This window comes from Barbatula barbatula, assembly GCF_947034865.1.
Source record: "Barbatula barbatula genome assembly, chromosome: 17".
NCBI classification, from domain to species: Eukaryota; Metazoa; Chordata; class Actinopteri; order Cypriniformes; family Nemacheilidae; genus Barbatula; species Barbatula barbatula.
Window position 1 is genome coordinate 13,239,361 of NC_136780.1, and position 14,791 is coordinate 13,254,151.

At 37.5% G+C, this 14,791-nt stretch overlaps 1 protein-coding gene across 3 annotated transcripts in view; it reads left to right on the forward strand.

The window, feature by feature from the left end:
* The first annotated feature begins 1,792 nt into the window (after positions 1-1,792).
* chl1a (cell adhesion molecule L1-like a) overlaps positions 1,793-14,791 on the forward strand; it is a 49,195-nt gene continuing 36,196 nt past the window's right edge. For 2 of the 3 annotated variants that reach the window (XM_079478354.1, XM_079478355.1), the window contains exon 1: positions 13,619-13,728. The gene's annotated coding sequence lies outside the window, so the exon portion shown is untranslated. Of the gene's footprint in view, positions 1,839-13,618; positions 13,729-14,791 lie in introns of those variants that run through there. The other variant, XM_079478353.1, reaches the window with a different exon arrangement.

Below are 14,791 nucleotides of genomic sequence, written 5' to 3' on the forward strand. Positions count from 1 at the left end.
ACAACAGCTTCCTGCTCTTAACAAAACATTGGGCGCTTGAAGTATATAGGAGAATTGTGCAATATTACCAAAGTATATGCTCCAGTGCTCTTGCGTCGTCTCTGTGTGTGGTTTGTTTCTTACACTTACACCAGAGGGCAGTACTACTACATATTACTGGAGACAAGACATGTCATGCAAGAGTCCAAAAATATTGTTACATTTTCCGTCCTGTGTTTAGTTTTAAAAATGCATGTTTTGGTTAAGATATGAAAATGTAAATACTTAATCAAATGTAAAAAAGGACATTCACTTTTCTTTCTTTTCAGTCTTTTATCTCAGGAAAGAGTCGTGACTCTCAAAAGTTCAAAGTTCAAAGAAACAAAGCAGTCTGACCTAGGTCATTCCAAACACAGAAATGCCGAAAGACAAGGTTTCGCTAAAAACAAAAATGTTTTCCGAAAGCTGCGATTGATGCGTCCTGATAACTCCTATCAATATTTGTCCCGAGTGCCATCTTAAAATATACACATCAGCCATGACTTTCAATGGAGTGAGAAAAAAGCACAGCTCTTTAAGTGACTTCGCACATTCCACAGTTAACGTCACCATGACAACAAAAAAGACATTTTAAAGAACAATAGCGGCCTAGGCAGTAAATGAGCTTTCTGAGCATCCCATGTGTGCACTATGATCCTTCTAAAGCAACTCTCTCTGCATGCAGACCATAATCTGCAAACTACAAAAACTACAGCCTCGTAAACAAATCCTAAATGTTCCCCAATGTATTATTTTATGGATGTAGACAAGAATTGACTGTGATCAAGTGGTAAATAAACCCCTATGTATTGATTCCAAGGAACACATTTGGGGTCACGTTACACTCAGAGACAGAATGTCAGGGTTAGTCCTCATGCATTTTGATCACATTTTCTAGATGTAGAAATTAGAGTTACACTTAAGTTGATCCTCCAGTTTGGTTTTGCAAACCTCTTTATGAATCAAGACAACTTTTTTTGTAAAAACTAAGAGGCAGCAGAATGACCTATTACGTGCATGGCTGTACGCTAACAATCCCTAACAATCTCATATAAACGCATCATTTGAAATGGATTCGGTTTAAAGGACTTCGAGTGAGCACTCAGAGAGACCCGCGACTAGCTGCAAGTGCGGTAATAATGAGTTTGAGATGCGGTGGAGGAGAGCGGGACTCGCTGCGAGTGTCGGGGTGATACCCAGCGCTTTACATGGTCTGCGCTGGAGGATGTGCGGTCATATCGAGTCAAGAGTGTTTAAAACAATGAAAGTTGAGTCAAATAAGTGCACTTGCTGTGAAACGAGATAATAATTCTAATTTTTTTAGGTATTGGTGATAAAACGGGGCAAGTTGTCACACAGGTGCCTAAACCTTTACTACAAATAAGCTGTTTTGGGGCTTGAAAATACAAACAGTCTTGTTATTGCGTTTCAGAAGTGGTTGTTTACGCAAACAATAAATATTTACTTTTTTGATGCTTTTTAAGACGCCAAAATGATTCAATATCTTTTAAATAAAGAAATGAACCTGCGTGTAATCTCTTAGCCTTATATAAATATGTTAGCCAACCCGCAGACGCAAGGTTAAAAGTGTCGATGAAGTTTCTTTTGAAATAATAATCTGTCTCTTAAACTGTTGGACAGTGACAAAAGGTGTTTGTTTTACATTGATGGGTCCGGACAGGGCAGGCGCGCTCAGCGCGTCAGGATGGGGAGGGTGATGGAATGTGCGCAAAACTTTGGCGTGAGTGTCACTTGTTCATCTCTGCCCCTTCGATCGAGACACAAACCCGCTGGATCTTAACGTGGATAACGTGAATAGGGTAAGAAACGTTTCATTTATCTGAACGAACGGGCAAAGCACAATGAATAATCCTTGATTCATCATTTGTTGCAGGGTTTACATGTATAGTCAGTCACGCAATGAGTTTAATTGACACCGAAAAGTTCATGTCACTAAGCTGATATTGTTGGCTTATTTGATTTAGCATTGATTTAACAAAATAGAAACTGACAATGTGCATAAAGTGAGACTGACCTTTCGTTGCTGTAAAAGTTTGTTAGGAAATCTTCTTAACTACAGTTTAAAGTAAATCATGTTATTTAATGTGATCGAACATTCATTGAAGGTTTGTGTCAAATCTCCTTAACTGCACATCGCCAGTTTTTCCATCAGTAGAATGATCAAGCATGTGTTAGAATTAGCCTATTCAAAATAGTTATAATATAAATATGACGATAATCATGCAAAACTTGCCAAATATGTCTCTCCCAGACAGCACATAACATATGGCAGCACGGCTCAGTCAGTTAGAGCAAATAATTTAATTAAACTGTATTTTTTATGACATATCGCGTGTTAACCATCCTGGCTGGATGAGCAAAGCAATGAGTGCATTGTAAAACTTTGGGCTCTTCTCAGGCACAGCATAAAGAAGAGGTCGCTCAGGGCAGGGGCTGTGGTTTGTTCTTTGATGCCTGTCTATTCAGTCTGCTGCAGCTTTTCACAGGGAAATGGGTCGAAGCTCTTTCATTCCGACCCAACTTGACTGGGAGCGGATAATTGGCAAATCCAGAGATACTCAGAAGCCCTGCTGGGACGCTAATATCAAACTCAGCCTTTACATGAACACCGCAAACATGTTGTAGTGCACAAACTGCATAAACACAGATGTGAGAGGGTTCATTTTCATGCAGCACCGGATGGTTATTTTGCTTTTGTTTGGAAGCTTTTAGTGTGTGGACCCATATCACATGTATTATAAGACAGCACGTGACAGAGTTATAGGGTGGTAGAGATGGCATCTTTCTCTCTGTGGAAGTGCTCGATCAGCATCCGTGATTGCGACTTAGAGACGTCAGGATACCACAAGAAACATATTTGGAACAACCAGCTGCCCAAACATGATGTGCAAAGCAATGCACATATACTGTAGTTTCATGTGTTTTATGTAAAAAAAAGTAACTCAAATGCCCAGTTTCACAGACAGGGTTTAGTCCCAGACAAAAATGAAAGTTTGAGCTGTTTTAACAAAAAATTGCCGTACCATATCTTTAAATATGTCATTTCCATTGTTTGTCTCAAGATGCACACTATTAATGCTTAAGGCATTTCATAAAAAGCGACTTAAATATCTTAATTTAACAAAGGCAACGTCCTGGATTAAGCTAAGCATTGTTGATTAGAATAACATGAGCATGAGTAATCAAGTGCAGAACTTTCAGTTCATTTGGGCGAACTAAATCGAAGACGAAGAGAAGCTTCGTCGATCAGTCCTGGTGAATCTCTGTCATTTTGTCCAGAAGCTCCCAGATTGCTCTGCATTGGAGCACTGTGCACATAATGACTAAATAAACTCTTAATCCAATTTTTCAACATCTATCTAAATTCCACGTATTTCTCTTCAGTGGCTGCCACCTCCAGATTTTCTCCAAGGTAATGTCTGCGTTTGGATTATTGCGCTGTCTCAGGGATAAACTCCTTTGTGTGATTCCTGCTGTGGTGAGAATGGATTTAGGGTGATTTTACTAAACGTCAGTGGGCAGTGCTGTTCTCAGTAAGCACACAGCTAATCCCATGAGGCACTTGGATTAAGTACCCAATTCATCTAAATCAATTAATTAGTCTCCAAAGCCACCGGCTGTTTATTTTGGCCTAACAGTCTTTCTCAATAGTTTTACTCATGTTTTTTCTTCACTCTAACCTGGAACATGTGTATGCCAGTGCAAAACCGCCATAAATGTGTTGCTAGGCAGTTGCTAGTGTGTCTTGGGAAGTTGAAAGAGTGTTGCTAAGGAGTTATGGGTTGTTGCTAGGTGGTTTGTTGGTTGGTTACTGGCACAATCTACAGAATCTCATTGACTCTAGTTGTGTCCTAAATTGCAACCCAGTCTTTAGGCAGTCTGTGTCATAAGCAATTTACAACCTATTGATTCGTGTTCATGGGCACGAATGTCTCCCTTTATTGTAACCCACTGCTTCGTGGGGCTTCTTGCTTTTTATAAAACTGTTTTTCCATATGTGTAGCATGGTTTCATAATATAAAGTAAAGCAAGTGATATTTAGGCTATGTAATATGGTCAGAGGGTATTTTATAACGGCTTTGAATTCGGCTCAGCCAATCAGAATCAAGCACCAGAACTGACTGTTTTATAAATTGCATTGTATTATACATTTGTTTCTAAGTATGTGAAATCCCTGGGATCGAACCCAGGCATTGCTAGCGCCATGGTCTAACCACTGAGCCACAGGAAATCGTTTACAATGTAAATTTATAATTTGATATCAAAGGAAGTCATTCATATTTAAGGATATTAACATGCGTTAGATTAAAAGTCGTGGCATGAAAAAGGGTGACATGAAAAAAAGTCGTGCCGAGTGACACGAAAAAAGGGGAAATTTGTGTCTAAGATCACGAATAAATAGATTACATTTCGTGACCATGTGACCATGTCTGTGTTGTCTAAATTACACACTATACACTGTGCACTTAAACCATGCACTCAACTTTATGAATTTAAGCAGAGGTGGACGAAGTACACAACATCCTTACTTGAGTGAAAGTACAGATACTTCTGGTCAAATATTACTCCACTACAAGTTAAAGTTGTAAAGACAGATTCTTAAGTACAAGTACAGTGTTAAAAGTAAATTTCCCGTATGTCAGTGGTGCATTGTTTTATGGTCGTATACCTTATGCCTCTGAAGCAGCCAACTGGATACACTGAGTAGCTCCTGTCCTGCTGGCACCCCAGCCGGTATCCAGTCCTGTTCAGTATACAAATTTAGTCTGCCAAAAGTATGATCGCAGGGTATTTTTATTGATTGCATAAATATGTAAATGCATTTGCAGTGTACTTAGCATGAACATTTAACATTTGAGTACATTTCTTTTTTCACTTGGGGAGCTCAATAGTGTGAACTTCATAGTTCGCTGCCTTTTCTATTTTCCGCATGCAAAGTTGAACCAGAAGCACAGTTATGTGCCAACCAAGGGGCGGTAATATTACAACCATCGTACGTGCCACATCCACCACCACATTCCAAACACAGTAGCTTTCGCTAAATATTTTGAATAAAAATGTTACGTACAGCATGTGTCCCACATAAATCTCCCTTTTTCAAATGAACATTACTGCCATTAGGATTAGGATTTATGTTCCTTAAGTATGAACTGGAGATGTCTTACACTACTGCCCATGAGCAACACTGAAACAACTCTTTGGCCTGTTAGGAAACTCTTAGTAAATATAGAAAGATATCTATTTTTTATTTTTTAGAGATGAATATGAATCATTTAAAAGCTGCTTTTCCAGGTTGTTTGAGAACTGTTAGAATGAGTGATTTGGCCTGGTTTGCGTCCATTGTAGATCAATGACAGAAAATCTGGGGATGCTTCGCTCATGTCAAAAAAATGTTTGGCTACCATTTAGTGTTCTGCTAGATTTTTAGCTCGGATCTGAAACCGTGTAACTTCTTTCTCAGCTAAAATTATCTCTTTCGCTTTTAGTGTACCAACAGTCCCTTTGCTATGTAACTCCTTGGCATTACACTGATTTTCTGTCATCCAATTCGGAAGATATGGAGGTCATGATTTCTGCTGGCCGGAGCGAATGTAATTACCATCTCACATGGTTACCACGGCCTTCCATGGGACTGCTGAAAAGAGGAAACAATATTCTATAATGATGCCACCCACCGAGTAAGATCTGGCTTGTTCTGTCTTGAAACTTGTACAGAAACACACAAGCAACGCAAAAACACACAGTCGCACCATCCTGTTTTCTCTTTGCTGCCCACTTGGAAAATGTCGTGCCTATTGACAAGCACAATGGCCCACATTCCTCCGAGTGCGCATGGACATGGTGTGCTGGCACTTGTAGCATACTTCATTCCAATTCAGCTCGTCTCAGACAGCTCGACAGAACGCCAACCATGTGTCCCGATATAGAATAACCTCTTCACGCTCACTTCACTCTGATCACCCCCTTCCACAACCGCCTACCTGAACTTATTGACAATGACCCTTTTACAGCTAAACATGGAGTAAATAAGTTTTCTAGTTGTCAAAGGGAGTTCCTCCAACTCTACTGTTTGGCATGGTTCTCGCGGTATGACTCAGTGTTTTCCATTGAGGCTAAAGAGAGGATTGTTTAAAAGTTACACTCTGGTTCGAAGACTAAATGCTAGTTGGTGCCAAATGGGAACAACAAGAGATTACTCATCACAAAAAAAGGATCTGGCTGCCTCATTTTGGGTTTGATCCTCTGATTTGTATTAATGTAAATAAGATTAATAAATGAAGGTTGCCCTCTACTTGGGTCCTTCTTTTCAACCAAGTCACATCCCTCACAGCACCAACACCTGTAGTCATTTTCACTTAACAAGCAACCCAAAAATATTTAGCTGAAATTGTATACAGTGCAACTTGGTGGAAAAACCTGACTGCTTGCATTTTCGCAATTCAAAAACATTTTGTGAAATACACCCCAGTGACGCTAAAATACAATTTACTTCAATTACAGTGTACAGTAATAAGTTAATCACTCTGTGCCCTACACTACACTCTCATGTGACCACTCGTTGTGTGCATTTATTAAGCTTTAACGTTTGCATTATATCTATGCTCTATACCAGGGGTCTCCAACGTGGTATTTTGGTAGCCCTCGCTTACAAAAAGGTTGGAGACCCCTGCTCTATACAGTCATTTTACAGCTACAAAAAGATTTGCTCAATAGCTCATGTCTTTGGAAAACATGCAGCGTAATGGCACCACTTCAGCAAATTGATTTTGTCTCATCCACAGTATTATGGTATGCTTTTTGTGCCAATAAAAATGAACAAACTTTTAAGAAACCAACACAAATATAAAAGGAGAGAAGAAAACCCTCTGATAAGGAAATCAATACACTCAGTTGAAACTGCATATAATAAACTTACTTTTTTCTTTACAGTTTTCTTATTTTCCTTTTTGCTTCATGGTTTATGAATTCGCTGCTAGAGTTTCCCCTTGCACCTTTAGAATTGTCAACACAATCTCACAGCAAAAACAAAAATATTTACGATGTGGGTAATTGTTGCAAATTCGTATGAATTTGTTGGATCTCATTCGTACATTGTAGTACGATTTGCTTTCGCGACAGTGATATTAGGGTTACACCGTGTCTATATCCATTATAAATTAAAATTTTGCATCAGGTGTAGACACGGCGTTAGGGGCGGAGTTAGGTGTTATTCAGGCTGGACTTTTTGTTTACTCTCTTTAAGTATACATTCACTTTTCTGGCACAACCTCACATCTAAGATCTGTATTGACAGCTCCCTTGCCAGAAAGTAGTTAATTGACTCAGCGGAGCGGATTTCAGAGCGAGGTCCAGTCAGTAATATCTAGAGGCAAGGTAAAGGTGGGCTAACTCCACCCCTCTCCCTCTTTTTCATGGTGAATCATGTGAGGTATTTAGATAGAAATAGCTCATTCTAAGGTAATAAAAACACAATGCTTCATGTGTGCGCTCTTTATACACCTCTTAAGACATAGCTATGAATATTATATTGCATTTCTATCATTAGAGCATCCCAAAAATTACACACTGGACCTTTAACAAACTTTTCATGCAGTAAATTCAAATCTTAGCACCACAACACCACATTCACATCTATTTTCATTGGAAAATATGCTTTGCTGTTTCAAACGTGTCCGAACTCAATATGAAGCCATGTGTTTCAAGGCAAAAAATATATATTAATTCAATTCAACTGTCAAGTAAGATTACGTATAGACCTTTTACAAATACAGTAACCTGGGGACAAAAGTGTACACTTGTCAGACAGGTGTGTTTACTGATGTGCAGACACAGCTGTGCAGATATTGCCATATCCATCGGAACTAATGGAACAAAACAAGACTAACAACACGCTTAAACTGTTTGAGAAAGAAGCACACATAAGAAGTTGATATCCTTTCCCATTTCCGCATTATATTAAGACTGAAGGCTGAACTTTGATCCTTTTTACAATGTAATAAACGTAATAAGACCACACATCCTAAAGACACACTTTTGGATTACCTTCACGAATAAAAACGCAAAAGGGCCATATCACTTACAAATGAGCGTTCTGTCACCACTTCTCAAAGATATAGTCATAGATTTTAAACTGCCTGGGGGTGAATAAATTATGACTGTATTTTTGGGTGAACTATCCCTTTAATTCCAAAAACTAGAAATTAATTTGAACCTTCTCAGTAAAGATACATTCATATGAAACTTTGAAACAACATTACACAATAATTGCTGATGGCTTTACTGTATGCACAGTTGTTTTTGTTTCTTTGAAGATAAGTCGTCCTCTTTAGGTGAAGTGCGCTTCAACCTTCGGTTGCCGGGCTGGGTGTCTCCACAATCCCAGAGTTCTTTAACAAGCTGTTACATGTGGCAGAAATGATAACACTTCTGTAAAAGCCTAAGGGATTTCTGACTACTCACCACTCTCATTCTCTTCCACAAACTCGCATGCACGCTATAGGACACACACACAGGCGCACACACCCTTGCATACACAATGCATGCAGATGCACCTCCGTGCGCACATACACATTCAGCGGATACAGTATTTTGAGAAATAGCTGTTTTGCTAATGTGAAGCACAATTTCTTCTATTGTATGAATGGAATCACAGCTTGGCTGTGTTGTTGAAAGGCAATTCTGTTATAAAATGAAACAAAGATTCAAGGTGTAGTTTGGAAGATCATTTGTAATGCTAAAGCAGAGAATATACAAAATAAATTTAATTTAGATTAAGGTTAATAATATAAGTTAAATATAGAATAATTGTTATATTGTAATAAAAAATAGACCGGCAGTTAACTTCGGGCCAGGGCGATGAAACCATCTTTTGTTGACTGCTATATCTGTCCTTAGTGATCAGAATTAATATTTTATGATTTTATGGTATGAGGCATGACCTGGGCCATATGCATGATCAGTATATTAGAGACTTGGGTGTGGATTCTTTTGAAGAAAGCAGCCATTCAGAAAACACTTTAGCAGCTGCATGGTATCGTGCCAGCATCCGGCAAGAACACCCCATTGAGAGTTTTGGGCTGGCAGGGACTACTTAAACGTTTGGTATGATGATTTATCCATTGAGCAACCCATTATTTTTCTTAACCTTCTTTAAATTCAGAAGAAAATGTATTGTTATAGATACCAATCATTTTGTCTTTAAGGTATTTGGTCTTCTCTTAAAGAACACCTAACAGGATATATAGACATGTGTTATACGGATTTCTGGAATACTTGATTCAGACAGGTCAGTCACGACATTTTGAGATATGTTTTTCCCCAAAAAGAAAAAAGACTCGTTCAGGTACTGTAAGTCATTTTGACCCATACTACAGTATATATATGTTTAAATCTAAATAAAAAATGCATGTTAAATGCATTTTTTGCAGCACCTGTTACTCATCATCATGCACTCTCTATTAAAACCAGCCACAAACACACAGACACTGTCTGGAAGGGTTCTCAAGTCTCACGCATTGGCCGTGAGACAAACGCAATTCAACACAAACGCAATTCAACCAGTTCACACGACACACTGTGTATTTCTCACGCCTCAAAGGCAATGCCAACCAAGTTGTCCTGCAAGCTTTATATATAACGTTGTATACGAGGCGCAGGCACGTATCCAGCCAGAACATTCTCGTGTCTCTTGGAGGAATCTTTTGTTGTCGTCATCAAATGGATACTTTGGAATACCATTTCCCTGTCAACATCTAGTGGCTCTGGAGTGTGTCTGTGTGCCTGTGGCCTTTTCCCTGGACTCCCATTCATCTCTCATTTTCCAGATATTATCATACTGTAAATAAACCGTACAAGTTTCGAGTTAACAACTGTCTCCGTTGTCTTCTGTGTGTGACAATCCGTGCCATAATGGAAAAATGTTCCCATATGGTAACAATGGGACTGCAGTAATACAGTTCTACTCATGAGCCTGAGAAAATGTGTGACATACAGTGCTTTCCTGTTTTTCAGCTTGGTTCTGTCATAACATGTTGTGATGATAATCATTGGAAAATGTTTGGGATGAATCAACCACAACATGCTCAGCAGGCCTCAGAACGCCAGCTAAGGTGTTCAGATTTGCACAAGTGATCGTCTTAGGTCTACTGTTATCCAGTGATATTATCATAGTTTTGTGTTCTTTAAATCTTATCAGGAACATAACCAAAGAGCGGTTAAAGCATTTGAGCACTTATGAAGGGCAGCGTTCAATGTGTTTTGTCGTTCGCTTTTTGGCCTCCTGATCCTTTGGAAAAATGTATTGCACAACTCTGTCCTGTTCTGTGTTAACAGAGAGTAGAGTCTTTGAAGAGATGTGAAATGACAAAAGAAAACATAGAGGGTCTAATAATGAGTCGGGTTCCTCAGCCTTGAGCCAGTTCCAGTATTTCTGCTTCGACTGTTCACATTTGTGTTTATTTTAAAGTCCAGTTGATTTTTAAAGGTCTGGTGTATTCAATTTAGCACCATCTAGAGTTGAGGTTGTGAATTCCAACCAACGGCTCACTCTACCACTTCCCCAGTCTTTCGAAACACTACGGTGGCTGACACAGAACATCGTCACATTTTCGCTTCTTCGCTGAAACAGATAACTTATTGACGAAACGCGCTCTGTAGAGCAGTTTGTCCGTTTAGGCTACTGCAGAAACAACACGGTGAATTCAATGTAAGGGGACCTGTGATGTTTGTAGATAAATAGCTCATTAAGGTAATAAAAACATAGTTTAAGGTAATTTAAGGTCTTTAAAGGTCTAATAATTTAAGGTCTTTAAATACCACTGAAGACAGTTCTCCTGCAAAAAATAATAACCTTTAAAACCCGAAGAATTATGCTTAATATTAGAAATATTTGAAAATCATTGGATTTGTAAGATTTATAGCTAAATATAAAGTAAAAACTTTTTTCTAAACAAATCTGCCAATAATATTTCTGGGATATCTTTCTTTAATGTTTCGCTTGAACAAAGTATCTGTCCCAGTAGTATCAAATCAGTTTCTCCTTTTTAAGAAGCTACGTATGCTAAATCAAATAAAAAGAACAGGGATTTACATACGAGGAAAAACATACAACATTCCAATGGAATAGTTAACGTCAAGGTTGCTTCAGAATTATATTTGAAAGTTGGCCAAATCAGATAGAAAAGTTACAAGTAAATAGATTTTAGATACCTCAAATGTGTAGTGTAAACGTACACTGTGAACTTTTTGGCTGTGGTTATGCAGTTAGTTGCCAGTAACTTACCGTAGATTTATATTTATAAAATTTATTGGCAACAGTTTGTTCAAAGATAAATTAATATTAAACATTAACAAGCCTTTATTCTTACAGAAAAAACGATAAAATAACAGCCTCATGCAACCAGAAATCCACATAAACCTTTTTCAATTCTTTTCTAATTTTGGTTCCCAGAGTGCTTTGCATGAGGCTGTTATTTTATAGATTTTGTCTGTAAGGATAAAGACTTTTTAATTTATCTTTGAACATACTGTTACAAGTAATTTACATAAATGTAAATCTACAGTAAGTTACTGGCAACTGCTGCCAGTAATGCTGTAATTTCTACAGAATTGTTTACAGTGTAGCCTCAGGGCGCATGACCAGCTGCTTCCTTGCTATCAAAGTCTTACATTTGAATTCACGCCAACCCAGCCACATTTTCCAGTTTTGGGAAAGGTCTACATATAGATTTTTTTATATAGTTTTGCTTATTTTTTTAAATATACTTCTATACATTTCAACTAGAGACATCAAATTGATCATGAAACAAGGTTATACTGTGCTTATATTTACTGTACTTATAGAATCATATCTAATATTCTTTGGTTCCTTGTTTATTTACGGGTTCTAAGGCTTAACAGTGGCGAAAAATAGCTTCTTTGACTTCATGCTATGCCGCGCAGACCGATCGGCGAGTGACATCATAAAAAAAGTGAGAGCGATTTGAAAGCAAGCGGACTTAAGAAGACTTAAGAAACAGGCTTACTGTATTAAAGAGTTTTGTCTTCTCTGGCTGTGTAGTTAAAACATGATTTAAGCAGCCACAAGACTGCTGATGCACTGGGATGTTTTCTGAACGAAATGAAGATGAATGGGAAGATGATCTGTCATGCACTTCCTGTTTGTCCCAAATATTTCAAATCTTTGACTGCGTTGCTGCGAGGGTCAGCTCATTTCCTCCATCCCAAATTACTGCAAACTGATAGGAAAGTGGCTTTGATGCTTTTTTAACAGAATTATGAATGGAAGTGTTTGTATGTGTAAAATTGTATGTGAAAGTTGTGCGACTGAACATCTATGTGAAGGACTACACAGATGCAAAAATATAGCATGACCTAAAAGACTTTAGTAATACAGATCCGTTTACACGCGCGTACACACACAAACACATGTCCTAAAATATCTTGAGATGTGTCATAAGTGCCTTTTCAGTATTCTTTATATCAAAACTTGTGTTACACTTATGTTGTTCTAATCTGTCACATGTCATTTGGGTAATTGACAAATCTGTCCTATGGACAGCAAATATTTTAAAACAAACTGTTATTGTAATATATTCTGTTATATAATTAATATGTGTATAATATAAAATAGGATAGATTTATCTTGATTGTTTTTTAAATTTTTATTCTGTAAATCTTTTTCATTTGTCAACCACCCATTTGCAGCTCAGCTAGTATGTTTACTAAATATAAATGTACTTTTATGACCCATATGAAAAAATATTATTTTATACTATAGTATTTACTATAAACACCATAGGAATTCTACTACATTTTACTATAGTAAAGCATATATACTGCAGTATTTTTTATTTTGTTATTAACAAAAATCGGAAGCTGCTTTAGAGCCTGTTTCATATAAACCTTGAGGGTTTTCTTAACAACTTTTTCTTACATTCCATTCGCTATCATTCAATCTTATCACCAAATAATTAAATAAAAATCAGTTACCTATTACCAAAACTTTTTAACGGCAACAACAAAAACTTACGTCATGTGACTCAAACTTAACTTCCGGTAGACCTTTATAAATGATCAATAACTGTGGAGTAGTTTTAATTGAATTGAATACAATTATATACAATAAAATATTAATATAAATGAAATACCAAATAAATAGTTACATTGAAACCAAACAAAGATCGAAAGTTAACATGGGGCCAGGTGTGTGCGTCTGACGAAACCGTCTTAAACCGAGGAATTGTTAGAAGACTAGAAAAAGGAGGGAGCCCTTCTAAATGTCCTTTCATAAAATAACATTAACTCTCCCGTATGAGACATCTACCTCATTTCTGTGGACATTACAGGGCAGGCTGAAAAAACATGAATGGACTTTTGTTTTCTAAATGATTTTCCAGCCAGCACTATTATTGAACTAACTATAGCTCTCGTGATAAATAAGTATGCTTTTGAAATGGGCTTTCTAGAAATGGGACAGGTAGTCGCATGCTATATGTAAACCTGACTTGATTCTGTGTTTGCTTAGCCCTCAAGTCACCTCCCTACTTCTGGTATTACTGGTTCTAGCTTTCTGTGAGTTGTCAAAGGTCTGTCAAAGTTTTGTTTTCCAAAGAGTGGTTCACTTCATGTGTTTGGTCCCAGTGTGGTGGTACAGGTGAAAAGGACACAGGCGTCACAGCATTGACAGAGGTAAGGGTATCTGTATGTGCATATGCTGTCTGCGTTATTCTTGGAACGTCTAGTTAGTCTTGGTTTTAACCACTTACGGTAGTGAAAGTGTCCTCCTCAGTGAAGCTTAGTGACCTGTCAGAGTTGATAGTAAAACAGCTGTGCTGTACTAGTTGGGATAGGTACAGTAGATGTGAGAATAACTCAAACGGTTTGCGGAAAATGCAGAAAATGTTCTGTTGAATTTGTGTCATTTGCATGAGAAAACATGCACACATTAATGACATATACACATACATGTTTTTGTGTAAACAATGCATCTAAACCTTTCTGGTCCATATTAAGAGTCATTTAGTGCATTTGGAGTGTCTGGGTTGGATGCTAAATTTGTGACATTATATTTGAGACTGATTTGCATTGATATTTAAAATAATACAAAATATAAATAAAATTGAACAAAACACTTGACAAATCCGCCATACATGTGTTCTATGGTGTGACAGCAAAAATATAGAAAACTGTTATTAATATCTATATTTATAATATATAAAATAGTACCTTAGAGATTTGTCTTTATTTTTAGTTTCTAAAGTTTTCCGGGCACATCACAGGACACATTTATGGTTTATTTGTTATCAACCCAAATATCTACTGATAAAAATGCATAATATTCACGACACCAGATAACAAAATTTCAAGTGTCATCTGCAAACAAACAATGGTAAAGTTCCTTACTGTCTATGTATTCTTACTATCACATTTTTAATTGTGGCAGTTGTCTTTTGAAGGGGTTTTATATGCGTGACACATAGAAAGAAAAGTAATGGTGGGAGAGAAAGTTTAGGGGAAATAAACACACGGGTTGGGACTTGTCTAAAAAACAAATTCACATGCATAAGAAGCCAACACATGCAACCACCTGCTTTGATTTCTCAAGTTGTTGGTTTCACACGAGAGGTGCTCGGATGTACTTGTAACATTGATTTTACAAGAATTATGCGCTGGCTGAAAAGAGCTACATCAATGGGCCAACGTACCTGCTTCTAATTACAGGTGCTTTTGTGCTGTGGCATTAAGCGTGAAT